The following is a 27,846-nucleotide window of genomic DNA, read 5'->3' on the forward strand; positions in this document are numbered from 1 at the left end:
TGAACTAGTTTGCATGATGTAAGTGCAAAGGTTGCTTGGAATTGAGCCAATATTAATACTTACAAGATATGCATGGATCGTTTCTTTCATTCTTAATATTTTGGACCACGCTTGCACCACATGTTTTGTTTTTGCATATTCTTTTGTAAATCCTTTTCAAAGTTCTTTTGCAAATAGTCAAAGGTAAATGAATAAGATTTGGCAAAGCATTTTCAAGATTTGAAATTGTCTCCCCCTATTTCAAATGCTTTTCCTTTGACTAGACAAAACTCCCCCTAAATTGAGATCCTCCTCTTAGTGTTCAAGAGGGTTTTGATATATCATTTTTGAAATACTATTTTCTCCCCCTTTTGAACACAATGAATTATAGCGGAGCGCCTCGGGAAATTCCCGAAGGTGGCAAGTTTGAGTTGGAGTCCTGTGGTGCACCGGACACTGTCCGGTGGTGCACCGGACAGTCCGGTGCCCCAGACCAGAGGTGCCTTCGGTTGTCCCTTTGCTCCTTTGTTGAATCCAATATTTGATCTTTTTATTGGCTAAGTGTGAACCTTTTACACCTGTATAACTTGTACACTAGAGCAAACTAGTTAGTCCAATTATTTGTGTTGGGCAATTCAACCACCAAAATTATTTAGGAACTAGGTGTAAGCCTAATTCCCTTTCAATCTCCCCCTTTTTGGTGATTGATACCAACACAAACCAAAGCAAATATAGAAGTGCATAATTGAACTAGTTTGCATGATGTAAGTGCAAAGGTTGCTTGGAATTGAGCCAATATTAATACTTACAAGATATGCATGGATCGTTTCTTTCATTCTTAATATTTTGGACCACGCTTGCACCACATGTTTTGTTTTTGCATATTCTTTTGTAAATCCTTTTCAAAGTTCTTTTGCAAATAGTCAAAGGTAAATGAATAAGATTTGGCAAAGCATTTTCAAGATTTGAAATTGTCTCCCCCTATTTCAAATGCTTTTCCTTTGACTAGACAAAACTCCCCCTAAATTGAGATCCTCCTCTTAGTGTTCAAGAGGGTTTTGATATATCATTTTTGAAATACTATTTTCTCCCCCTTTTGAACACAATTAGGATACCAATTGAAAATACTCTTTGAAAGACTAAGTTTTTGAAATTGGTGGAGGTGGTGGTGCGGTCCTTTTGCTTTGGGCTCATACTTTCTCCCCCTTTGGCATAAATCGCCAAAAACGGAATCATTAGAGCCCTCAAAGTGCTTTCTTCCCCTTTGGTCATAAATAAATGAGTTAAGATTATACCAAAGACGAAGTCCTTTTGCTTTGTGCTCATGCTTTCTCCCCCAAGAATGGAGAGTTGCTTGGAGTGACGGCGAAGGATGAGTTACGGAGTGGAAGCCTTTGTCTTCGCCGAAGACTCCAATTCCCTTTCAATATTCCTATGACTTGGTTTGAAATTCACTTGAAAACACATTAGTCATACCACATGAAAGAGACATGATCAAAGGTATGTAAAAGAGCTATGTGTGCAATTTAACAAAAGAAGTTCCTAGAATCAAGAATATTTAGCTCATGCCTAAGTTTGTTAAAAGTTTGTTCATCAAGTGGCTTGGTAAAGATATCGGCTAATTGATCTTTAGTGTTAATGTAAGAAATCTCGATATCTCCCTTTTGTTGGTGATCCCTAAGAAAATGATACCGAATGGCTATGTGTTTAGTGCGGCTATGCTCGACGGGATTATCCGCCATCTTGATTGCACTCTCATTATCACATAGCAAAGGAACTTTGGTTAATTTGTAACCGTAGTCCCGCAGGGTTTGCCTCATCCAAAGCAATTGCGCGCAACAATGGCCTGCGGCAATGTACTCGGCTTCGGAGGTGGAAAGAGCGACTGAATTTTGCTTCTTTGAAGCCCAAGACACCAAGGATCTTCCCAAGAACTGGCAAGTCCCTGATGTGCTCTTCCTATTGATTTTACACCCCACCCAATCGGCATCCGAATAACCAATCAAATCAAATGTGGATCCCCTAGGATACCAAAGCCCAAACTTAGGAGTATAAGCCAAATATCTCAAGATTTGTTTTACGGTCGTAAGGTGAGCTTCCTTAGGGTCGGCTTGGAATCTTGCACACATGCATATGGAAAGCATAATATCCGGTCGAGATGCACATAAATAGAGTAATGAACCTATCATCGACCGGTATACCTTTTGATCCACGGACTTACCTCCCGTGTCGAGGTCGAGATGCCCATTAGTTCCCATGGGTGTCTTGATGGGCTTGGCATCCTTCATCCCAAACTTGTTTAGAATGTCTTGAGTATACTTCGTTTGGCTAATGAAGGTGCCCTCTTGGAGTTGCTTCACTTGAAATCCCAAGAAGTACTTCAACTCCCCCATCATAGACATCTCGACCTTTTGTGTCATGATCCTACTAAATTCTTCACATGTAGACTCGTTAGTAGACCCAAATATAATATCATCAACATAAATTTGGCATACAAACAAGTCATTATCAAGAGTTTTAGTGAATAGAGTAGGATCGGCCTTTCCGACTTTGAATTCATTAGTGATAAGGAAATCTCTAAGGCATTCATACCATGCTCTTGGGGCTTGCTTGAGCCCATAAAGCGCCTTAGAGAGTTTATAGACATGGTTAGGGTACTCACTATCTTCAAAGCCGGGAGGTTACTCAACATAGACCTCTTCCTTGATTGGTCCATTGAGGAAGGCACTTTTCATGTCCATTTGATAAAGCTTGAAGCCATGGTAAGTAGCATAGGCCAATAATATTCGAATTGACTCAAGCCTAGCTACGGGTGCATAGGTTTCACCGAAATCCAAACCTTCGACTTGGGAGTATCCCTTGGCCACAAGTCGAGCTTTGTTCCTTGTCACCACACCATGCTCGTCTTGCTTGTTGCGGAAGACCCATTTGGTTCCTACAACATTTTGATTAGGACGTGGAACTAAATGCCATACCTCATTCCTAGTGAAGTTGTTGAGCTCCTCTTGCATCGCCACCACCCAATCCGAATCTTGGAGTGCTTCCTCTATCCTGTGTGGCTCAATAGAAGAAACAAAAGAGTAATGCTCACAAAAATGTGCAACACGAGATCTAGTAGTTACCCCCTTATGAATGTCGCCGAGGATGGTGTCGATGGGGTGATCTCGTTGGATTGCTTGGTGGACTCTTGGGTGTGGCGGTCTTTGCTCTTCATCCTCCTTGTCTTCCTCATTTGCATCTCCCCCTTGATCGTTGCCATCATCTTGAGGTGGCTCATTTGCTTGATCTTCTACTTCATCAACTTGAGCTTCATCCTCATTTTGAGTCGGTGGAGATGCTTGCATGGAGGAGGATGGTTGATCTTGTGTATTTGGAGGCTCTTCGGATTCCTTAGGACATACATCCCCAATGGACATGTTCCTTAGTGCGATGCATGGAGCCTCTTCTTCACCTATCTCATCAAGATCAACTTGCTCTACTTGAGAGCCGTTAGTCTCATCAAACACAACGTCACAAGAAACTTCAACTTGTCCAGTGGACTTGTTAAAGACTCTATATGCTCTTGTGTTTGAATCATATCCTAGTAAAAAGCCTTCTACAGTCTTAGGAGCAAATTTTGATTTTCTACCTCTTTTAACAAGAATAAAGCATTTGCTACCAAAGACTCTAAAATATGAAATGTTTGGCTTTTTACCGGTTAGGAGTTCATACGATGTCTTCTTGAGGATTCGGTGAAGATATAACCGGTTGATGGCGTAGCAAGCGGTGTTGACCGCCTCGGCCCAAAACCGATCCGATGTCTTGTACTCATCAAGCATGGTTCTTGCCATGTCCAATAGAGTTCTATTCTTCCTCTCCACTACACCATTTTGTTGTGGGGTGTAAGGAGAAGAGAACTCATGCTTGATGCCCTCCTCCTCAAGGAAGCCTTCGATTTGAGAGTTCTTGAACTCCGTTCCGTTGTCGCTTCTAATCTTCTTGATCCTTAAGCCGAACTCATTTTGAGCTCTTCTCAAGAATCCCTTTAAGGTCTCTTGGGTTTGAGATTTTTCCTGTAAAAAGAATACCCAAGTGAAGCGAGAATAATCATCCACTATTAAAAGACAATACTTACTCCCGCCGATGCTTATGTAAGCAATCGGGCCGAATAGATCCATGTGGAATAGCTCAAGCGGCCTGTCGGTCGTCATGATGTTCTTGTGTGGATGATGGGTACCGACTTGCTTTCCTGCTTGACATGCGCTACAAACCCTGTCTTTCTCAAAATGAACATTTGTTAGACCTAAAATGTGTTCTCCCTTTAGAAGCTTGTGAAGATTCTTCATCCCAACATGTGCTAGTCGGCGATGCCAGAGCCAGCCCATGTTAGTCTTAGCAATTAAGCAAGTGTCGAGTTCAGCTCTATCAAAATCTACCAAGTATAGCTGACCCTCTAACACTCCCTTAAATGCTATTGAATCATCACTTCTTCTAAAGACAGTGACACCTATATCAGTGAAAAGACAGTTGTAGCCCATTTTGCATAATTGAGATACAGAAAGCAAATTGTAATCTAATGAATCTACAAGAAAAACGTTGGAAATAGAATGGTCAGGAGATATAGCTATTTTACCAAGACCTTTGACCAAACCTTGATTTCCATCCCCGAATGTGATAGCTCGTTGGGGATCTTGGTTTTTCTCATAGGAGGAGAACATCTTCTTCTCCCCTGTCATATGGTTTGTGCACCCGCTGTCGAGTATCCAACTTGAGCCCCCGGATGCATAAACCTACAAAACAATTTTAGTTCTTGACTTTAGGTACCCAAACGGTTTTGGGTCCTTTGGCATTAGAAACAAGAACTTTGGGTACCCAAACACAAGTCTTGGAGCCCTTGTGTTTGCCCCCAACAAACATGGCAACTACCTTGCCGGATTTGTTAGTCAAAACATATGATGCATCAAAAGTCTTAAATGAAATGTCATGATCATTTGATGCATTAGGAGTTCTCTTCTTAGGCAACTTAGCACGGGTTGGTTGCCTAGAGCTAGATGTCTCACCCTTATACATAAAAGCATGGTTAGAACCAGAGTGAGACTTCCTAGAATGAATTCTCCTAATTTTGTCCTCAGGATAGCCGGCAGGGTATAAAATGTAACCCTCGTTATCCTGAGTCATGGGAGCCTTGCCCTTAACAAAATTTGACAATCTTTTAGGAGGGGCACTAAGCTTGACATTGTCTCCCCTTTGGAAGCCAATGCCATCCTTGATGCCAGGGCGTCTCCCATTATAGAGCATACTTCTAGCAAATTTAAATTTTTCATTCTCTAAGTTATGCTCGGCAATTTTAGCATCTAATTTTGCTATATGATCATTTTGTTGTTTAATTAAAGACATGTGATCATGGATAGCATTAATATCAACATCTCTACATCTAGTACAAATAGATACATGCTCAACGATAGATGTAGAGGGTTTGCAAGATTTTAATTCTACAACCTTAGCATGTAACATGTCATTCTTAGTTCTAAAGTCGGAAATAGTAGCATTGCAAACATCAAAATCTTTAGCCTTAGCAAGCAATTTTTCATTTTCAATCCTAAGGCTAGCAAGTGAAATGTTCAATTCTTCAATCCTAGCAAGTAAATCATCATTATTATCTCTAGAATTGGAAGTTGAAACATTACAAACATGAGAATTAACCTTAGCAATTAATTTGGCATTTTCATTTCTAAGGTTGGCAATAGTGTCATGGCATGTGCTTAGCTCACTAGATAATTTCTCACATTTTTCTATTTCTAGAGCATAAGCATTTTTAACCTTAACATGTTTCTTATTTTCCTTAATTAGGAAGTCCTCTTGGGAATCCAAAAGGTCATCCTTTTCATGAATAACACTAATTAATTCATTTAATTTTTCCTTTTGTTCCATGTTAAGGTTGGCAAAAAGGGTACGCAAGTTATCTTCCTCATCACTAGCATTATCATCACTAGAGGACTCATATCTAGTGGAGGATTTAGATTTAACCTTCTTCTTTTTGCCGTCCTTTGCCATGAGGCACTTGTGGCCGACGTTGGGGAAGAGGAGTCCCTTGGTGACGGCGATGTTGGCGGCGTCCTCGTCGTCGGAGGAGTCGGTGGAGCTCTCGTCGGAGTCCCATTCGCGGCACACGTGGGCATCGCCGCCCCTCTTCTTGTGGTACCTCTTCTTTTCTCTCCTCTTGCCCTTCTTGTCGTTATCTCTGTCACTGTCACTTGATAATGGACATTTAGCAATAAAGTGACCGGGCTTACCACACTTGTAGCAAACCTTCTTGGAACGGGATTTGCAATCCTTCCCCTTCTGTTGCTTGAGGATTTGGCGAAAGCTTTTGATGATCAAAGCCATCTCCTTGTTGTCGAGCTTTGAAGCGTCGATTGGTTGTCTACTTGGTGTAGACTCCTCCTTCTTCTCCTCCGTCGCCTTGAAAGCCACCGGTTGTGCTTCGGACGTGGAGGGATCATCAAGCTCGTTGATCTTCTTTGAGCCCTTGATCATACATTCAAAGCTCACAAAATTCCTGATAACTTCCTCGGGAGTCATTAGTGTGTATCTAGGATTACCACGAATTAATTGAACTTGAGTGGGGTTAAGGAAGATGAGTGATCTAAGAATAACCTTAACCACCTCGTGGTCATCCCATTTCTTGCTCCCGAGGTTGCGCACTTGGTTCACCAAGGTTTTGAGCTGGTTGTACATATCTTGTGGCTCCTCCCCTTGGCGAAGACGGAAGCGACCGAGCTCCCCCTCGATCGTTTACCGCTTGGTAATCTTGGCGAGTTCATCACCCTAGTGCGCGGTCTTGAGTAGATCCCAAATCTCTTTCGCATTCTTCAACCCTTGCACCTTGTTGTATTCCTCTCTACTTAGAGAGGCGAGGAGTATGGTTGTGGCTTGGGAGTTGAAGTGCTCGATTTGGGTCACCTCATCCTCATCATAGTCTTCATCCCCTACGGATGGTACCTGTGCACCAAACTCAACAACATCCCATATGCTTTTGTGGAGTGAGGTTAGATGAAATCGCATTAAATCACTCCACCTAGCGTAATCTTCACCATCAAATGTTGGTGGTTTGCCTAATGGGACGGAAAGTAGAGGTGTATGTTTAGAAATGCGAGGGTAGCCTAGGGGGATCTTACTATACTTCTTGCTCTCTTGGCGCTTAGAAGTGACGGATGCCGCGTCGGAGCCGGAGGTGGAGGTTGATGAAGAATCGGTCTCGTAGTAGACCACTTTCCTCATCCTCTTTTTCTTGTCCCCACTCCGTTGCGGCTTGTGGGAGGAAGATTTCTCCTTCTTCTCTTTGTGTGAAGAAGATTTCTTCTCCTTCCCTTTGGAGGAGTCCTTCTTCTTCTCCTTCCCTTTGGAGGAGTCTTTCTTCTCCTTCCTCTTGGTGCGGGACTCTTCCGATGAAGTGCTCCCGTGGCTTGTAGTGGGCTTTTCGCCGGTCTCCATCTCCTTCTTGGCGTGATCTCCCGACATCACTTCGAGCGGTTAGGCTCTAATGAAGCACCGGGCTCTGATACCAATTGATAGTCGCCTAGAGGGGGGGTGAATAGGGCGAAACTGAAATTTACAAATATAAACACAACTACAAGTCGGGTTAGCGTTAGAAATAAAAACGAGTCCACGAGAGAGGGTGCAAAACAAATCTCAAGCAAATAACAAGTGAGACACACGGATTTGTTTCACCGAGGTTCGGTTCTCGCAAACCTACTCCCCTTTGAGGAGGCCACAAAGGCCGGGTCTTTTTCAACCCTTTCCCTCTCTCAAACGGTCCCTCGGACCGAGTGAGCTTTTCTTCTCAAATCACTTGGGAATCAAACTTCCCGCAAGGGCCACCACACAATTGGTGCCTCTTGCCTCAATTACAAGTGAGTGTTTGATCACAAGAAAGAATGCCAAAGAAAAGAAGCGATCCAAGCGCAAGAGCTCAAATGAACACTATAAATCACTCTCTCTAGTCACTAAGTCTTTGTGTGGAGTTGGGAGAGGATTTGATCTCTTTTGGTGTGCTTTGCAATGAATGCTAGCTCTTGTATAGTGGTTGGAAGCTGGAAAACTTGGATGCAATGAATGGTGGGGTGGTTGGGGTATTTATAGCCCCAACCACCAAACTAGCCGTTTGGTGGGGCTGACTGTCGTATGGTGCACCGGACAGTCCGGTGCACACCGGACATGTCCGGTGCGCCAGCCACGTCACCAAAGCCGTTGGATTCCGACCGTTGGAGTTCTGACTTCTGGGCCCGCCTGGATGTCCGGTGCACACCAGACATGTACTGTTCAATGTCCGGTGTGCCAGCGCGCGCGTGCCTGACTTCTGCGCGCTTCTGGCCCGCATTGAATGCGCCTGCAGGTGACCGTTGGCGCGAAGTAGCCGTTGCTCTGCTGGTTCACCGGACAGTCCGGTGTACACCGGACATGTCCGGTGAATTATAGCGGAGCAGCCGCTGCGTTTTCCCGAGGCTGGCGAGTTCCTGAGGCGACTCTTCCTTGGAGCACCGGACAGTCCCGTGAATTATAGCGGAGCGCCTCTGGAAATTCCCGAAGGTGGCAAGTTTGAGTTGGAGTCCTCTGGTGCACCAGACACTGTCCGGTGTACACCGGACAGTCCGGTGCCCCAGACCAAAGGTGCTTTCGGTTGTCCCTTTGCTCCTTTGTTGAATCCAATATTTGATCTTTTTATTGGCTAAGTGTGAACCTTTTACACCTGTATAACTTGTACACTAGAGCAAACTAGTTAGTCCAATTATTTGTGTTGGGCAATTCAACCACCAAAATTATTTAGGAACTAGGTGTAAGCCTAATTCCCTTTCAGCGTCCACTCGGATTACCCGTCAGCGGCTCGCTGGAGAAACCATGTTCGGCGCCCTCCAAGGGCAACATGGCGCTTCCCCCCCCTCCTCCTTGCGAAAAGGCGACGCAGGGGCGTATGTAAAAAAGTCGAGTCCGTCCTTGACCGTCCTCTCGCCCTGTGCAGAGGCTCGGGGGCTGCTCTCGCAAACCCGGCTCCGGCCAAACCGTTGACAGCGTCAACATACCAGCCCGAGAACTTGGGACCCGAACGTGCACCCGGGCTACGGCCAGCTCGCATGAGGGAACGACCAGACCGGCCGAAACATTACGAAATGCATTAAGACCTCGAAGGAGTCAAACCACTCTTCCGAGGCCTCGGGGGCTACACCCGGCGGGTGCGCTCGCGCGCACCCACCGGAACAAGACGCAACCGAGAAAGGCTGGTCCCCTTGCAAAAAAGTGCGACAAAAGCCTCCAAGCGAGTATTAACACTCCCTTCGAGGCTCGGGGGCTACTGTCGAGGACCATAATTAGGGGTACCCTCAAGACTCCTAAATCTCAGCTGGTAACCCCCATCAGCACAAAGCTGCAAAGGCCTGATGGGTGCGGCTTAGTTAGGAATCGGTCCATTCGAGGGACGCGATCACGCCTCGACCGAGCCCAGCCTCGGGCAAGGGCAGCCGACCCCGGAGGATCTACGTCTCGCCCGAGGACCCCCTCCAGCAACGGACACACCTTCGGCTCACCCGAGGCCCAGTCTTCACCAAGAAGCAACCTTGGCCAAATCGCCACACCAACCGACCAAATCGCAGGGGCATTTAATGCAAAGGTGACCTGACACCTTTATCCTGACGCGTGCCCTCCAGTTGACAGAGCCGAAGTGACCGTAGTCACTTCGCCGCTCCACTGACCGGCCTGACAAGGGGACAGCGCCGCCTGCGCCGCTCTGACTGATGTGCCACTCGACAGAGTGAGGCTGACAGCAGCCAAGTCCGGCCCCAGGTGCCATAAGAAACTCCGCTTCGCCCGACCCCAGGGCTCGGACTCGGGCTCAGCCCCAGAAGACGACGAACTCCGCTTTGCCCGACCCCAGGGCTCGGACTCGGGCTCAGCCCCGGAAGACGACGAACTCCGCTTCGCCCGACCCCAGGGCTCGGACTCGGGCTCAGCTCCGGAAGACGACGAACCCCGCTTCGCCCGACCCTAGGGCTCGGACTCGGGCTCAGCCCCGAAGGACGACGAACTCCTGAAAGTCGCCTAGAGGGGGGGTGAATAGGGCAAAACTGAAATTTACAAATATAAACACAACTACAAGTCGGGTTAGCGTTAGAAATATAAACGAGTCCGCGAGAGAGGGTGCAAAACAAATCGTAAGCAAATGAAGAGTGTGACACGCGGATTTGTTTTACCGAGGTTCGGTTCTCGCAAACCTACTCCCCGTTGAGGAGGCCACAAAGGCCGGGTCTTTTTCAACCCTTCCCTCTCTCAAACGGTCCCTCGGACCGAGTGAGCTTCTCTTCTCAAATCAAAGCCAGGAACAAAACTTCCCCGCAAGGGCCACCACACAATTGGTGCCTCTTGCCTTGATTACAATGGAGTTTTGATCACAAGAACAAGTGAGAAAGAAAAGAAGCAATCCAAGCGCAAGAGCTCAAAAGAACACGGCAAATCTCTCTCACTAGTCACTAATGCTTTTATGGAGTTGGGAGAGGATTTGATCTCTTTTGGTGTGTCTAGAATTGAATGCCTAGCTCTTGTAAGTGGTTGAGAAGTGGAAAACTTGGATGCAATGAATGGTGGGGTGGTTGGGGTATTTATAGCCCCAACCACCAAAAGTGGCCGTTGGGAGGCTGTCTGTTCGATGGTGCACCGGACAGTCCGGTGCACACCGGACATGTCCGGTGCCCCCACCACGTCATCACTGCCGTTGGATTCTGACCGTTGGAGCTCCTGACTTGTGGGCCCGCCTGGGTGTCCGGTGCACACCGGACATGCACTGTTCCTTGTCCGGTGTGCCAGTATGGGCACGCCTGACTTCTGCGCGCGCAGAGCGCGCATTAATTGCGTCGCAGGTAGCCGTTGGCGCCGAATAGCCGTTGCTCCGGAGTTGCACCGGACAGTCCGGTGCACACCGGACATGTCCGGTGAATTATAGCGGACTAGCCGTTGGAGTTTCCCGAAGCTGGCGAGTTCCTGAGGCCGCTCCTCCTTGGCACACCGGACACTGTCCGGTGTACACCGGACAGTCCGGTGAATTATAGCGTGAGTGCCTCTGGAAATTCCCGAAGGTAGTGAGTTTGCGTAGGAGTCCTCTGGTGCACCGGACACTGTCCGGTGCTCCCAGACCAGAGGGCCTTCGGTTGCCTCTTTGCTCCTTTGTTGAATCCAAAACTTGGTCTTTTTATTGGCTAAATGTGAACTTTTTACACCTGTATAATCTATACACTTGGGCAAACTAGTTAGTCCAATTGTTTGTGTTGGGCAATTCAACCACCAAAATTATTTAGGAACTAGGTGTAAGCCTAATTCCCTTTCAATCTCCCCCTTTTTGGTGATTGATGCCAACACAAACCAAAGCAAATATGGAAGTGCATAATTGAACTAGTTTGCATAATGTAAGTGCAAAGGTTGCTTGGAATTGAGCCAATATAAATACTTACAAGATATGCATGGATTGTTTCTTTCTTATATAACATTTTGGACCATGCTTGCACCACATGTTTTGTTTTTGCAAAGTCTTTTGTAAATCTTTTTCAAAGTTCTTTTGCAAATAGTCAAAGGTAAATGAATAAGATTTTGAGAAGCATTTTCAAGATTTGAAATTTTCTCCCCCTGTTTCAAATGCTTTTCCTTTGACTAAACAAAACTCCCCCTAAATGAGATCCTCCTCTTAGTGTTCAAGAGGGTTTTGATATGTCATTTTTGAAATACCACTTTCTCCCCCTTTTGAACACAATAGGATACCAATTGATAAAATTCTTTGAAAACACGAAGTTTTTTTGAAATTGGTGGTGGTGCGGTCCTTTTGCTTTGGGCTCTTACTCTCTCCCCCTTTGGCATGAATCGCCAAAAACGGAATCATTAGAGCCTTCGAAGTGCTATCTTCCCCTTTGGTCATAAATAAATGAGTTAGGATTGTACCAAAGATGAAGTCCTTTTGCTCTCTCCCTCAAAGATGGAGAGTGGCTTGGAGCGACGACGAAGGATGAGTTACGGAGTGGAAGCCTTTGTCTTCGCCGAAGACTCCAATTCCCTTTCAATACACCTATGACTTGGTTTGAAATAGACTTGAAAAACACATTAGTCATAGCATATGAAAGAGACATGATCAAAGGTATATATAATAGCTATGTGTGCAATTTAACAAAAGAAGTTCCTAGAGTCAAGAATATTTAGCTCATGCCTAAGTTTGTTAAAAGTTTGTTCATCAAGTGGCTTGGTAAAGATATCGGCTAATTGATCTTTAGTATTAATGTAAGAAATCTCGATATCTCCCTTTTGTTGGTGATCCCTAAGAAAATGATACCGAATGGCTATGTGTTTAGTGCGGCTATGCTCGACGGGATTATCAGCCATTTTGATTGCACTCTCATTATCACATAGCAAAGGGACTTTGGTTAATTTGTAACCGTAGTCCCGCAGGGTTTGCCTCATCCAAAGCAATTGCGTGCAACAATGGCCTGCGGCAATGTACTCGGCTTCGGCGGTAGAAAGAGCGACCGAATAACCAATTGCATAGCAAAGGATCTTCCCAAGAACTGGCAAGTCCCCGATGTGCTCTTCCTATTGATTTTGCACCCCGCCCAGTCGGCATCGGAATAACCAATTAAATCAAATGTGGATCCCCTAGGATACCAAAGCCCAAACTTAGGAGTATAAGCCAAATATCTCAAGATTCGTTTCACGGCCGTAAGGTGAGCTTCCTTAGGGTCGGCTTGGAATCTTGCACACATGCATACGGAAAGCATAATATCCGGTCGAGATGCACATAAATATAGCAAAGAGCCTATCATTGACCGGTATACCTTTTGATCCACGGACTTACCTCCCGTGTCGAGGTCGAGATGCCCATTAGTTCCCATGCGTGTTTTGATGGGTTTGGCATCCTTCATCCCAAACTTGTTTAGAATGTCTTGAGTGTACTTTGTTTGGCTGATGAAGGTGCCTTCTTGGAGTTGCTTCACTTGAAATCCTAGAAAATACTTCAACTCCCCCATCATAGACATCTCGAACTTCTGTGTCATGATCCTACTAAACTCTTCACATGTAGACTCGTTAGTAGACCCAAATATAATATCATCAACATAAATTTGGCATACAAACAAGTCATTTTCAAGAGTTTTAGTAAAGAGTGTAGGATCGGCTTTTCCGACTTTGAATCCATTTGCAATAAGAAAATCTCTAAGGCATTCATACCATGCTCTTTGGGCTTGCTTGAGCCCATAAAGCGCCTTAGAGAGCTTATAGACATGGTTAGGATACTCACTGTCTTCAAAGCCGGGAGGTTGCTCAACATAGACCTCTTCTTTGATTGGTCCATTGAGGAAGGCACTTTTCACGTCCATTTGATAAAGCTTAAAGCCATGGTAAGTAGCATAGGCTAATAATATTCGAATTGACTCAAGCCTAGCTACGGGTGCATAGGTTTCACCGAAATCCAAACCTTCGACTTGGGAGTATCCTTTGGCCACAAGTCGAGCTTTGTTCCTTGTCACCACACCATGCTCATCTTGCTTGTTGCGGAAGACCCATTTGGTTCCTACAACATTTTGGTTAGGACGTGGAACTAGATGCCATACCTCATTCCTAGTGAAGTTGTTGAGCTCCTCTTGCATCGCCACCACCCAATCCGAATCTTGGAGTGCTTCCTCTACCCTGTGTGGCTCAATAGAGGAAACAAAAGAGTAATGCTCACAAAAATGTGTAACACGAGATCTAGTAGTTACCCCCTTATGAATGTCGCCGAGGATGGTGTCGACGGGGTGATCTCGTTGGATTGCTTGGTGGACTCTTGGGTGTGGCGGTCTTGGTTCTTGCTCATCCTCCTTTTCTTGATCATTTGCATCTCCCCCTTGATCATGGCCATTATCTTGAGGTGGCTCATTTGCTTGATCTTCTACTTCATCAACTTGAGCTCCATCCTTATTTTGAGTTGGTGGAGATGCTTGCGTGGAGGAGGAAGGTTGATCTTGTGTTCTTGGAGGCTCTTCGGATTCCTTAGGACACACATCCCCAATGGACATGTTCCTTAGCGCTATGCACGGAGCCTCTTCATCACCTATCTCATCAAGATCAACTTGCTCTACTTGAGAGCCGTTAGTTTCATCAAACACAACGTCACAAGAAACTTCAACTTGTCCAGTGGACTTGTTAAAGACTCTATATGCCCTTGTGTTTGAATCATGTCCTAGTAAAAAGCCTTCTACAGTCTTAGGAGCAAATTTAGATTTTCTACCTCTTTTAACAAGAATAAAACATTTGCTACCAAAGACTCTAAAATATGAAATGTTGGGCTTTTTACCAGTTAGGAGTTCATAGGATGTCTTCTTGAGGATTCGGTGTAGATACAACCGGTTGATGGCGTAGCAAGCGGTGTTGACCGCCTCCGCCCAAAACCGATCCGAAGTCTTGTACTCATCAAGCATGGTTCTAGCCATGTCCAATAGAGTTCGATTCTTCCTCTCCACTACACCATTTTGTTGAGGGGTGTAGGGAGAAGAGAACTCATGCTTGATGCCCTCCTCCTCAAGGAAGCCTTCAATTTGAGAGTTCTTGAACTCCGTCCCGTTGTCGCTTCTAATTTTCTTGATCCTTAAGCCGAACTCGTTTTGAGCCCGTCTCAAGAATCCCTTTAAGGTCTCTTGGGTTTGAGATTTTTCCTGTAAAAAGAATACCCAAGTGAAGCGAGAATAATCATCCACAATAACTAGACAGTACTTACTCCCGTCGATGCTTATGTAAGCGATCGGGCCGAATAGATCCATGTGTAGGAGCTCCAATGGCCTGTCGGTCGTCATTATGTTCTTATGCGGATGATGGGTGCCAACTTGCTTTCCTGCTTGGCATGCGCTACAAATCCTGTCTTTCTCAAAATGAACATTTGTTAGTCCTAAAATGTGTTCTCCCTTTAGAAGTTTATGAAGATTCTTCATCCCAACATGAGCTAGTCGGCGGTGCCAGAGCCAACCCATGTTAGTCTTAGCAATTAAGCAAGTGTCGAGTTCAGCTCTATCAAAATCTACCAAGTATAGCTGACCCTCTAACAGTCCCTTAAATGCTATTGAATCATCACTTCTTCTAAAGACAGTGACACCTATATTAGTGAATAGACAGTTGTAGCCCATTTGACATAATTGGGAAACAGAAAGCAAATTTGTCGGGGACCATAATTAGGGGTACCCTCAAGACGCCTAATTCTCAGCTGGTAACCCCCATCAGCATAAAGCTGCAAAGGCCTGATGGGTGCGATTAAGTCAGGGATCAGTCCACACGAGTGACTCGATCACGCTTCGCCCGAGCCTAGCCTCGGCCAAGGGCAGCCGACCTCGAGGGACTTCCGTCTCGCCCGAGGCCCCCCTTTAACGGCGGACACATCTCCGGCTCGCCCGAGGCCTTGGCTTCGCTAAGAAGCAACCCTGACTAAATCGCCGCACCGACTGACCGAGTTGCAGGAGCATTTAACGCAAAGGTGGCCTGACACCTTTATCCTGACGTGCCCCCCCCAGCAGAGCCGAAGTGACCGCCGTCACTCCGTCGCTCCACTGACCGGTCTGACAGAAGAACAGCGCCGCCTGCGCCACTCCGACTGCAGTGCCACTCGACAGAGTGAGTCTGACAGGCAGTCAGGCCTTGCCGAAGGCGCCATAGGAAACTCCGCTCCGCCCGACCCCAGGGCTCGGACTCGGACTAAGACCCGGAAGACGGCGAACTCCGCTCCGCCCGGCCCTAGGGCTCGGACTCGGGCTAAGACCCGGAAGACGGCGAACTCCGCTCCGCCCGACCCCAGGGCTCGGACTCGGGCTAAGACCTGGAAGACGGCGAACTCCGCTCCGCCCGACCCCAGGGCTCGGACTCGGGCTAAGACCCGGAAGACGGCGAACTCCGCTCCGCCCGACCCCAGGGCTCGGACTCGGGCTAAGAACCGGAAGACGGCGAACTCCGCTCCGCCCGACCCCAGGGCACGGACTCGGGCTTAGCCCCAGAAGATGACGAACTCCGCCTCGCCCGACCCCCAGGGCTCGGACTCCGCCCTGGCCTCTGCCGAACGATCTCCGCCTCGCCCGACCCGGGGGCTCGGGCTCGGCCTCGGCCACGGAAGACAGACTCGACCTCGGCTTCGGAGGAGCCCCCACGTCGCCCGACCTAGGGCGCAGGTCCGCCACGCCAACGGGAAGCGCCATCATCATCCTACCCCGAGCCGACTCGGGTCACGAAGAACAAGACCGATGTCCCATCTGGCTAGCTCTGCCAGATGGGCAATGATGGCGCCCCACAAGCTCTGTGACGACGACGGCTCTCAGCTCTCTTACGGAAGCAGGTGGACGTCAGCAAGGACTCGACCGCTCCGACAGCTGTCCCTCCGCCAGGCTCTGTTGCTCCTCCGACAGCCACGACATCACGCCAGCAGGGTGCCAAGATCTCTCCGGCTGTGTCGGTGTTTCGAGACAGGGGGGTCCCTAAGCCGACGAGTGAGTGTGCTGCGTGCCCCAGCCCAGATGGGTCGAGCGCGTGGGCGAGCGCGAAGGGGGGAGAGGCGAGGTGGCCGGAGTCGAGCGTAAGAGAGGTGGAAGTCCCGCGGCCTTCGTGTTCGTCCCGCGCCCAGGTCAGGTGCGCTTGCAGTAGGGGGGTTACAAGCGTCCACGCGGGTGAGGGAAGCGAGCGGCCCCAAGAGAGCGCCTGTCCCGTCCTCGGTCCCGCGCGGCCAACCTCCTCTAAGAAGGCCCTGGTCCTCCCTTTTATAGTCGTAAGGAGAGGATCCAGGTGTACAATAGGGGGTGTAGCAGAGTGCTACGTGTCTAGCGGAGGGAGAGCTAGCGCCCTAGGTACATGCCAATGTGGCAGCCGGAGAGATCTGGGCACCCTGCTGGCGTGATGTCGTGGCTGTCGGAGGTGCGGCGGAGCCTGGCGGAGGGACAGCTGTTGGAGCGGTCGAGTCCCTGCAGACGTCGTCCTGCTTCCGTAAGAGAGCTAGGGGCCGCCGTCGTCATAGAGCTTGTGGAGCGCCATCATTGCCCCTCCGGCGGAGCTGGCCGGATGGGACGCCGGTCTTGTTCTCCATGACCCGAGTCGATTCGGGGTAGGATGATGATGGCGCTTCCTGTTGACGTGGCGGTCTGTGCCCTAGGCAGGGCGACGTGGGGGTTCCTCCGAAGCCGAGGTTGAGTCTGTCTTCCGTTGCCGTGGCCGAGCCCGAGCCATGGGGTCGGGCGAGGCGGAAGTCGTTCGGCCGAGGCCAGGGCGGAGTCCGAGCCCTGGGGTCGGGCGAAGCGGAGTTTCGTCGTCTTCCGGGTGTTAGCCCGAGTCCGAGCCCTGGGGTCGGGCGGAGCGGAGTTCGCCGTCTTCCGGGTCTTAGCCCGAGTCCGAGCCCTGGGGTCGGGCGGAGCGGAGTTCGCCGTCTTCCGGGTCTTTGCCCGAGTCCGAGCCCTGGGGTCGGGCGGAGCGGAGTTCGTCGTCTTCCGGGTCTTAGCCCGAGTCCGAGCCCTGGGGTCGGGCGGAGCGGAGTTCGCCGTCTTCCGGGTCTTAGCCCGAGTCCGAGCCCTGGGGTCGGGCGGAGCGGAGTTCGCCGTCTTCCGGGTCTTAGCCCGAGTCCGAGCCCTGGGGTCGGGCGGAGCGGAGTTCGCCGTGGCGCCTTTGGCAAGGCCTGACTGCCTGTCAGACTCACTCTGTCGAGTGGCACTGCAGTCGGAGTGGCGCAGGCGGCGCTGTCCTTCTGTCAGACTGGCCAGTGGAGCGGTGGAGTGACGGCGGTCACTTCGGCTCTGCCGGGGGCGTGTCAGGATAAAGGTGTCAGGCCACCTTTGCGTTAAATGCCCCTGCAATTTGGTCAGTCGGTGTGGCGATTTAGTCAAGGTTGCTTCTGAGCGAAGCCAAGGCCTCGGGCGAGCCGGTGATGTGTCCGCCATAAAAAGGGGGCCTCGGGCGAGACGGAAGTCTCTCGAGGTCGGCTGTCCTTGGCCGAGGCTAGGCTCGGGTGAAGCGTGATCGAGTCACTCGTGTGGACTGATCCCTGACTTAATCGTACCCATCAGGCCTTTGCAGCTTTATGCTGATGGGGGTTACCAGCTGAGAATTAGGCGTCTTGAGGGTACCCCTAATTATGGTCCCCGACAGTAGCCCCCGAGCCTCGAAGGGAGTGTTAGCACTCGCTTGGAGGCTTTTGTCGCACTTTTTTGCAAGGGGACCAGCCTTTCTCGGTTGCATTTCGTTCCGGCGGGTGCGCGCGAGCGCACCCGCCGGGTGTAGCCCTCGAGGCCTCGGAGGAGTGGTTACACTCCTTCGAGGTCTTAATACCTCGCGTAACGCTTCGGCTGGTCTGGTCGTTCCCTCATGCGAACTGGCTGTAGCCCGGGTGCACGGTCGGGGCCCAAGCTCTCGGGCTGGTATGTTGATGCTGTCAACGATTTGGCCGGAGCCGGTTTTTGTGAGAGCAGCCCCCGAGCCTCTGCACAGGGCGAGAGGACGATCAGGGACAGACTCGACTTTTTACATACGCCCCTACGTCGCCTTTCCGCAAGGAGGAGGGGGGGAGTGCGCCATGTTACCCTCGATGGGCACCGAACATGGTGTCTCCGGTGAGCTGCAAGCGGGTAATCCGAGTGGACGTCCGTGCCCCGTTCGTTGGGGGTCGGCTAGGGGCCCAGAGGCACGCCCAAAAGTACCTGCGGGTGATTTGCCAGACCCGGTCCCCTGGCGACGGGGTCCGAGGGCTCGATGCCTCCCTCCGATGGGATTCCGTTACAAGATCGTTCCCGCTGGTCTCGGAAATGTCCTAGGGTACCTCGGGAGCGCAGCCCGAGCCTCGGTTATGTATCGAACGTACCCCTGGTCATCCCTCGCTCGGTGTCTGAGGCGACTGTGAACCCTTCGGGGGCCAGCCTTCGAACCCCTGATCAGTAATGGGCGCGGAGCCCGAGTAGCCTGAGGCAGCCATGGAACCCTTCGGGGGGCTGGCCTTCGAACCCCTGACCAGTAGTGGGTGTCGGGCCCACGCGATCTGAGGCGACTGTTGAACCCTTCGGAGGGCCAGCCTTCGAACCCCTGATCAGTAGTGGGGGGCTCGGAGCCCGGTTCCTTCGCGGAGAAGGATCCCTTTCGGGGTATCCCCCTTTCCCGGTCCCTATTGCAAGAGATAGAGAAAGAGGAAAACGGAAAAGGATACGAAATCGAATGACGTGGCGTACCTTTTCTGACGCGGTTATTACGGCGAAGGTGAAGCGTCGCGCGCTCCCCCTGCCAGAGGCGCCGCGTGTCCCGCCGCGGAGTTAATGCGACGGGGCGAGTGGTTGGCGGGGCGGCCGTTGCGCGCGTGCGATCCGTTCGAGGAACGGGTCACGGGTGCACCGTCTCCACGCCGTGAGAGGAGGCTCTCTTGTTGTCCCAGGATGGGACGTGAGCCTGGTTGACGACGTGACCGCTGCGCCCGCCCGCCTGCCACCGCTATTACTGTCGGCCCACTTTCGGTCGCTTTGACAGACGCGCCAGGCTGGCGCTGTTGGGTCGCCTCGAGTCGCGGCATAGGCTCCGCAACCGAAGAGGCGCGATGGTGGCACAAGTGGCGGTGCGGTTGCTTGCATGCAGCAACCGGCGCGCCGGTTGCTCGACGCGTGGGCCTGGGTTCCCAAGCTGGCGTGTCAGAAGTCGGAGAAGCGCGTCCATCTGGCGCGGTTGCATGCCGCCTGCATGGCTGCCCGCCCCTTCTGCCCGTTGGTCTGGGCGAAAATGGGGGGTCGCTTGTAACCGCTGGACGGTCGTGCGCACCACGCGCGGCGGTTTGGCTTCTTCTGCCCTGAGCCGGCTTGCATGACATGCGGGACCCAGCCCCCGAGTCGCAGGGGAGGGCCTTGGAGCGTGTTGGAGAAGACTCAGCCCGCGGCGCCTGGGGGCGCACGTAGGGAGAGTTGCCTTTAAAAGGAGGGAGACTCCTTTCGGAAGGCAACCATGTCTTCTTCCTCCCATAAGCGTCGTGTCTTCCCATCTTCCAAGCCCCCGGATGGGGGGTATCCGCCGCCTTTCCGCCTCCTCGTTGGAGGAACGCAACTCCATGGGAGTTGGTACCTCTCAGCCATCGTTCGGCTTCAAGGATTTTCATCACGCAGCCCGGTCGCACCCCTTCACCGGCGGTCACCCGAGATGGCGACCTCCGGCTTGATGGTGGGGGAAAGCGAGCCGGGCTGCGGCCTCCGCCCCTCCCTCAGCCTCAAGGATTTTCATCACCAAGGCTGGGGAGGGGAGAGTGCCGAGTTGGGGTCGGCCCCTGCGTGGGCGGTGGCCCGCTCCTTCACTCAGTGATGGGGGGAGAAGCGGGTATTGCCCGTGGCGCCCGGCAGCTGCAGCGTGCCCGGTCTTCAGCCGCGAGTGGTTTCGGGGCCGCTCGCGGCGCCGGCGTCCGCCACGGCAGCTGGAAGAGGTTCTTCCGCCGGCGCGGCGGCCGGGACCGGCCACGGGCTGACCTCCAACTTCTCGGCCTTCTGCCCGTCCTTGCCTCACAAGTTTTGGCATGGGCGGGGGCCTCCTGGCAGCGGCATCGACCCTGAGGTCAGTGCTGCCGCTGTTCGGCCCCTCGGAGCAGAAGTCGTCGTTGTTGCCGCTGCCGGAGCAGGTGACGGCGCGCCGTTCGTCGGCCTTCCGTTGCTCCGCAGGCCTTCCCCCTTGGAGGGGGGTTGTTCATACCTGCGGAGGTGGGAACCGGAGTTCCGTTGGTAATGGCATCTCGAATGCCAGTGTTTCTTGTTCATTGCGGCTGTCGGGGCCTGAACATGTATGTAATTTCGGCACGGAGCCGTGTTTTTTCCTCATTTTCGAGCACTAAGTCTCGCCTGTTGATTATCTGAACCGCTTTACCAAGCATGAGTCGCCCCGTGTCAAGGTGACAGGTGAGGTATCCGTATCCCGGAGGCGTAGGAATCCCTCGGCCCGTTCGGCCTTGTTGTCTGGGGCTCCTCTAGCTTAGTTAAAGAGACCCCTTGGCCGCCCTTCGGTGGACCGAGGCCAGGGGTAGCGATATCAGTATGAACAGAGGCGGAGTTGGCTCGAGAATGGGAACCTGGTTGGCCGGAGCCTAGCCGTGTTGTCCGTCAGCGGAGCCGACGCCAAAGTCGATCAGTCGAGGCCTCGGGTCGGGCTGGCGCCCTTGGAAGCCGGTTGACCGAGGCCCCAGGGGTAACCGGTTGAGCCGCCTGCTCGGGCCGGATTCCCGGAGGAGTCCCTGGACCGCGTCGCCGCCCGAGGCTGGGTCGGACTTTGCTGAAGACGTCGTCGATGCCGAGGGTGCTACGGCTCCCTTCAGCGTGAAGACCCGAGCCTGCAGGATCGGATCATCTTGTAGCGTGTGCTTTCTACGGCCGCCGAGGCCAGAAAAACACACCCTCGCCGCGCTTGCGAAGCTGCGTCTTTTTTCCTCTTGTTTCGAGCATCTGGACTCTGTCGGTAACAGGGATGTTTGTGTGAGCGAGAGTTGCTTTTCGCGGAAGGGACGAGTGAGGTATCCGTATCCCAGAGGCGTGGGAATCCCTCGGCTCGGTCGGCCTTGCCGCTTACGCGTACTTTCACCCGTCCATGAGGCCCTGTCCCGACTTAGTCGAGAAAGCTTGAAGGACTGCTTTGGCAGGAGAGCTTCCGAACGTGAAAACTTGTTCGGTCCACGGAGTCGCTTTATCCGAGCGCAAGTTACTTATCGCAGAAGGTGATGGGTGAGGTATCCGTATCCCGGAGGCGTAGGAGTCCCTCGGCTCGGTCAGCCTTGGCTGCTTACGTGTACTCCGTCGTTTCCAGGATCCGCTTTCCGAAGTAGTCAAGAAGCACGAAAGAAATCCTGCTAAAAAGAGATCCTTTTTCGAGGAAAAATTCGACGCAGAGGGGGTCTCCCCCCTTTTAGCCCCCGAGGGAGGGTCGGGCTTTGCCGAGGCTAGGCCGACCCTTCCTTGACGACTAAACTTTGCGTAGGTGCGAGGTATATGAACAACTTGAAAACATCTTAAGGGTAGAAGCGACGTAGCTGTTTGATGTTCCAAGCGTTGCCGTAGATCTCGCCTTAATTGTTGGCCAGCTTGTATGTTCCGGGCTTCAGAACTTTGGCGATGACGAATGGCCCTTCCCAGGGGGGCGTGAGCTTGTGCCTCCCTCGGGCGTCTTGCCGCAGCCGAAGCACCAGGTCGCCCACCTGGAGTTCTCGGGACCGGACCCCTCGGGCGTGGTAGCGTCGCAGGGACTGTTGGTACCGCGCCGAGTGTAGTAAGGCCCTGTCCCGAGCTTCCTCCAGCTGGTCCAGCGATTCCTCTCGGCTAGCTTGGTTGCTTTGTTCGGTGTAGGCCCTCGCCCTCGGGGAGCCGTATTCCAGGTCAGTGGGCAAGATAGCTTCAGCCCCGTAGACCAGGAAAAACGGCGTGAAACCCGTGGCACAACTCGGCGTCGTCCTTAGGCTCCAGACCACCGAGGGGAGTTCCTTCATCCATCGCTTGCCGAACTTGTTGAGGTCGTTGTAGATCCGAGGCTTGAGCCCTTGTAGAATCATGCCGTTGGCACGCTCTACTTGCCCATTCGACATGGGATGAGCCACGGCGGCCCAGTCCACCCGGATATGGTGATCCTCGCAAAAATCCAAGAATTTTTTGCCGGTGAACTGGGTGCCGTTGTCGGTGATGATGGAGTTCGGGACCCCGAAGCGATGGATGATGTTGGTGAAGAACGCCACCGCCTGCTCGGACCTGATGCTGTTCAGAGGTCGGACCTCGATCCACTTGGAGAATTTGTCGATGGCGACCAGCAGGTGCGTGTAGCCCCCGGGCGCCTTCTGCAAGGGACCGACGAGGTCCAGACCCCATACAGCGAAGGGCCAGGTGATGGGTATTGTCTGCAGAGCCTGAGCGGGCAGGTGTGTCCGCTTCGCATAGAATTGGCACCCTTCGCAGGTGCGGACAATTCTAGTGGCGTCAGCCACCGCCGTTGGCCAGTAGAAGCCTTGCCGGAAAGCATTTCCGACAAGGGCTCGGGGCGCTGCGTGGTGGCCGCAAGCCCCCGAGTGTATTTCTTGCAGCAGTTCCCGACCTTCGGCGATGGAGATGCATCGCTGGAGGATGCCCGAGGGGCTGCGATGGTAGAGCTCCTCTTCGTCGCCCAGCAAGACGAATGACTTGGCGCGTCGCGCTATCCGCCGAGCCTCGACTTGGTCGAGGGGTAGCTCTCCTCGACGGAGATATTGCAGGTACGGGGCCTGCCAATCTTGATCTGGCGTGGCCCCGCTCTGCCCTTCCTCGACGTTCAGTGCCTCGCCCTCGGAGGCCGAGGGTGCCTCGGGCTGTGCCGAGGGTACCTCGGGCTGAGCCGAGGGTACCTCGGGCTCGGGCGCGTCGTCGAGCTTGACGGAGGGTTGATGCAGATCCCGGGAGAAGACGTCCGGGGGGACTGTCGTTCGCCCCGAGGCTATCTTAGCCAGCTCGTCTGCGGTTTCGTTGTAGCGCCGAGCGATGTGGTTGATCTCGAGCCCGAAGAACTTGTCTTCCAGGCGCCGAACCTCGTCACAGTAGGCCTCCATCTTCGGGTCGCGGCAGTGGGAGTTCTTCATGACTTGGTTGATGACGAGCTGCGAATCACCGCGGGCGTCGAGGTGTCTGACCCCTAGCTCGATGGCGATCCGCAATCCGTTGACCAGAGCTTCGTACTCGGCCACATTGTTGGACGCCGGGAAATGGAGGCGCAGCACGTAGCGCAAGTGCTTTCCGAGGGGCGAGATGAAGAGCAGGCCCGCGCCGGCCCCCGTCTTCATCAGCGACCCGTCGAAAACATGGTCCAGAGCTCCGGTTGGATCGGAGTCGTTGGCAGCTGGGTGTCGACCCATTCGGCCACGAAATCCGCCAACACCTGGGACTTGATGGCCTTCCGAGGGGCGAACGAGACCGTTTCGCCCATGATTTCCACCGCCCACTTTGCGATCCTGCCCGAGGCCTCTCGGCACTGGATGATCTCCCCTAGGGGGAAGGATGACACCACAGTTACCGGATGAGACTCGAAGTAGTGTCGCAGCTTCCGCCTTGTCAGGATCACAGCATACAGCAGCTTTTGAACTTGTGGGTTGCGGATCTTAGTCTCGGACAGCACTTCGCTGATGAAGTAGACCGGCCTCTGAACGGGCAATGCATGCCCTTCCTCTTGCCTTTCGACCACAATCGCGGCGCTAACCACCTGAGTGGTCGCGGCGACGTAGACCAAGAGGGCTTCTCCGTCCGCCGGGGGCACCAAGACAGGCGCCTTTGTAAGGAGCGCCTTTAGGTTGCCGAGGGCTTCCTCGGCCTCAGGGGTCCAAGCGAATCACTCGGCCTTCCTTAAGAGGCGGTACAGAGGCAGACCTCTTTCGCCGAGGCGTGAGATGAAGCGGCTCAGGGCCGCGAGGCACCCCATGACCCTCTGTACCCCTTTTAAGTCCTTGATGGGTCCCATGCTGGTGATGGCCGCGATCTTCTCCGGGTTGGCTTCGATGCCTCGCTCGGAGACGATGAACCCTAGGAGCATGCCTCGGGGCACCCCGAAGACACACTTCTCAGGATTAAGCTTGACTCCTTTCGCCTTGAGACACCGGAATGTCACTTCAAGGTCGGAGAGGAGGTCGGAAGCCTTCCTTGTCTTGACTACGATGTCATCGACGTAGGCCTCGACTGTGCGACCGATGTGTTCGCCGAACACATGGTTCATGCACCGCTGGTACGTCGCGCCCGCATTCCTCAAACCGAACGGCATGGTGACATAGCAGTACATGCCGAACGGCGTGATGAAAGAAGTCGCGAGCTGGTCGGACTCTTTCATCCGGATCTGGTGATACCCTGAGTAGGCATCGAGGAAGGACAGGGTTTCGCACCCAGCGGTGGAATCCACGATTTGGTCGATGCGAGGTAGAGGGTAGGGAACCTTCGGACATGCTTTGTTGAGACCAGTGTAGTCTACACACATCCACCATTTCCCCCCTTTCTTCCTCACAAGCACAGGGTTGGCAAGCCATTCGGGATGGAATACCTCTTTGATGAACCCTGCTGCCATTAGCTTGTGGATCTCTTCGCCAATCACTCTGCGCTTCTCCTCGTCGAATCGGCGCAGAGGCTGCCTGACGGGTCGGGCCCCGGCCCGAATATCCAGCGAGTGCTCGGCGACATCCCTCGGTATGCCGGGCATGTCCGAGGGACTCCACGCAAAGACGTCGGCGTTTGCGCGGAGAAAGTCGACGAGCACTGCTTCCTATTTGGGGTCGAGCTCGGAACCGATCCGGACCTGCTTGGTGGTGTCGCCACTGGGGTCGAGAGGGACGGCCTTGACCGTCTCCGCTGGCTCGAAGTTGCCGGCATGGCGCTTCACGTTTGGCACCTCCTTGGAGAGGTTCTCCAGGTCGGCGATGAGGGCCTCGGACTCGGCGAGGGCCTCGGCGTACTCCACGCACTCCACGTCGCATTCGAACGCGTGTTTGTACGTGGGGCCGACGGTGATGACCCCGTTGGGGCCCGGCATCTTGAGCTTCAGGTAGGTGTAGTTGGGGACGGCCATGAACTTCGCGTAGCATGGCCTCCCTAGCACGGCGTGGTAGGTTCCTCGGAACCCGACCACTTCGAACGTCAGGGTCTCCCTTCGGAAGTTGGAGGGTGTCCCGAAGCAGACGGGGAGGTCGAGTCGCCCGAGGGGCTGGACGCGCTTCCCAGGGATGATCCCGTGGAAGGGCGCAGCGCCTGCTCGGACGGAGGACTGATCGACGCGCAGGAGCTTGATGGTCTCGGCGTAGATGATGTTGAGGCAGCTGCCCCCATCCATCAGGACCTTGGTGAGCCTGACATCGCCGACAACGGGGTCGACGACGAGCGGGTATTTCCCCGGGCTCGGCACATGGTCGGGGTGGTCGGCCTGGTCGAAAGTGATGGGCTTGTCGGACCAGTCTAGGTAGACTGGCGCCGCCACCTTCACCGAGCAGACCTCCCGGCGCTCTTGCTTGCGGTGCCGAGCCGAGGTATTCGCCGCATGCCCTCCATAGATCATGAAGCAGTCGCGGACCTCGGGGAACTCTCCTGCTAGGTGATCTTCGTTCTTGTCGTCGTCGCGGGCCCTGCCACCCTCGGCGGGTGGCCCGGCCCTGTGGAAGTGACGCCGAAGCATAACGCACTCCTCGAGGGTGTGCTTGACGGGCCCCTGATGGTAGGGGCACGGCTCCTTGAGCATCTTGTCGAAGAGGTTTGCACCTCCGGGGGGCTTCCGAGGGTTCTTATACTCGGCGGCGGCGACAAGGTCCGCGTCAGCGGCGTCGAGTTTCGATTGCGACTTCTTCTTGCCTTTCTTCTTGGCGCCGCGCGGAGCAGACGCCTCGGGAGCTTCTTCTGATGGGCGACCCTGGGGCTGCTTGTCCTTTCGGAAGATAGCCTCGACCGCCTCCTGGCCAGAGGCGAACTTGGTGGCGATGTCCATCAGCTCGCTCGCCCTGGTGGGGGTTTTGCGACCCAGCTTGCTCACCAGGTCGCGGCAAGTGGTGCCGGCGAGGAACGCGCCGATGACATCCGAGTCGGTGATGTTGGGCAGCTCGGTGCGCTGCTTCGAGAATCGCCGGATGTAGTCCCGGAGCGACTCCCCCGGCTGTTGCCGGCAGCTTCGAAGGTCCCAGGAATTCCCGGGGCGCACGTATGTGCCCTGGAAATTGCCAGCGAAGGCTTGGACCAAGTCGTCCCAGTTGGAGATCTGCCCCGGAGGCAGGTGCTCCAACCAGGCGCGAGCAGTGTCGGAGAGGAACAGGGGGAGGTTACGGATGATGAGGTTGTCGTCGTCCGTTCCACCCAGTTGGCAGGCAAGGCGGTAGTCCGCGAGCCACAGTTCCGGTCTCGTTTCCCCCGAGTACTTCGTGATAGTAGTCGGGGGTCGGAACCGGGTCGGGAATGGCGCCCGTCGGATGGCCCGACTGAAGGCCTGCGGACCGGGTGGTTCGGGCGAGGGACTCCGATCCTCCCCGCTGTCGTAGCGCCCCCCACGCCTGGGGTGGTAGCCTCGGCGCACCCTTTCGTCGAGGTGAGCCCGACGGTCGCGTCGATGGTGCTTGTTGCCGAGGTGGCCCGGGGCCGCAGGCGCGGTGTTGCGCGTGCGCCCGGTGTAGACCGAGGCTTCCCGCATGAATCGGGAAGTCGCGGCATGAGGTTCCGAGGGATATCCTTGCCTTCGGGAGGCAGTGCTCTCGGCCCGCCGGGCCGCGGTGCCTTCCAGGAGATTCTTGAGTTCTCCCTGGATTCGCCGACCCTCGGTGGTTGACGGCTCCGGCATCGCGCGGATGAGCATTGCTGCGGTTGCCAGGTTCTGACCAACCCCGCTGGATGCGGGCGGCGGCCTGATCCTGACATCGTTGGTGACGCGGTGCTGGAGACCTTGGGGCAGGTGACGTATTTCTCCGGCCAGGGGTTGGCCCACCCATGCCTGTCCGACGTCCCGACGGATCGGCTCAAGCGCTCCTATTCCCTCGTTGAGCCTGGCCTGCGCCTCGCGGACTTGCTCGAGTTGTGGGTCGTAACCCCCCGCCGGAGCGGGGACCACAGCTAGCTCCCGTGGGATGTCGGCGCGAGGCACCGGCCTAGGGAGATCACCGTCCTCCGGCATGCCAAGATGGTTGCCTTCGGAGGGATCCCCTAGCTCGATGTGGAAACATTCGCGGCTTGGGCCGCAGCTCTCGTCGCCAAGGCTGCGGCTTCCATCAGAACAGTCGGATAGGCAGTAGTCACATGCGGTCATGAAGTCCCGCACGACACTGGGGTTGCCAAGTCCGGAGAAATCCCAACCGATGCTGGGATCGTCATCTTCCTCGGACCCAGAGGGCCCGTAGGTCGAGACGTC

This window comes from Zea mays, chromosome 4, assembly GCF_902167145.1.
Source record: "Zea mays cultivar B73 chromosome 4, Zm-B73-REFERENCE-NAM-5.0, whole genome shotgun sequence".
In the NCBI taxonomy this organism is placed as follows: domain Eukaryota; kingdom Viridiplantae; phylum Streptophyta; class Magnoliopsida; order Poales; family Poaceae; genus Zea; species Zea mays.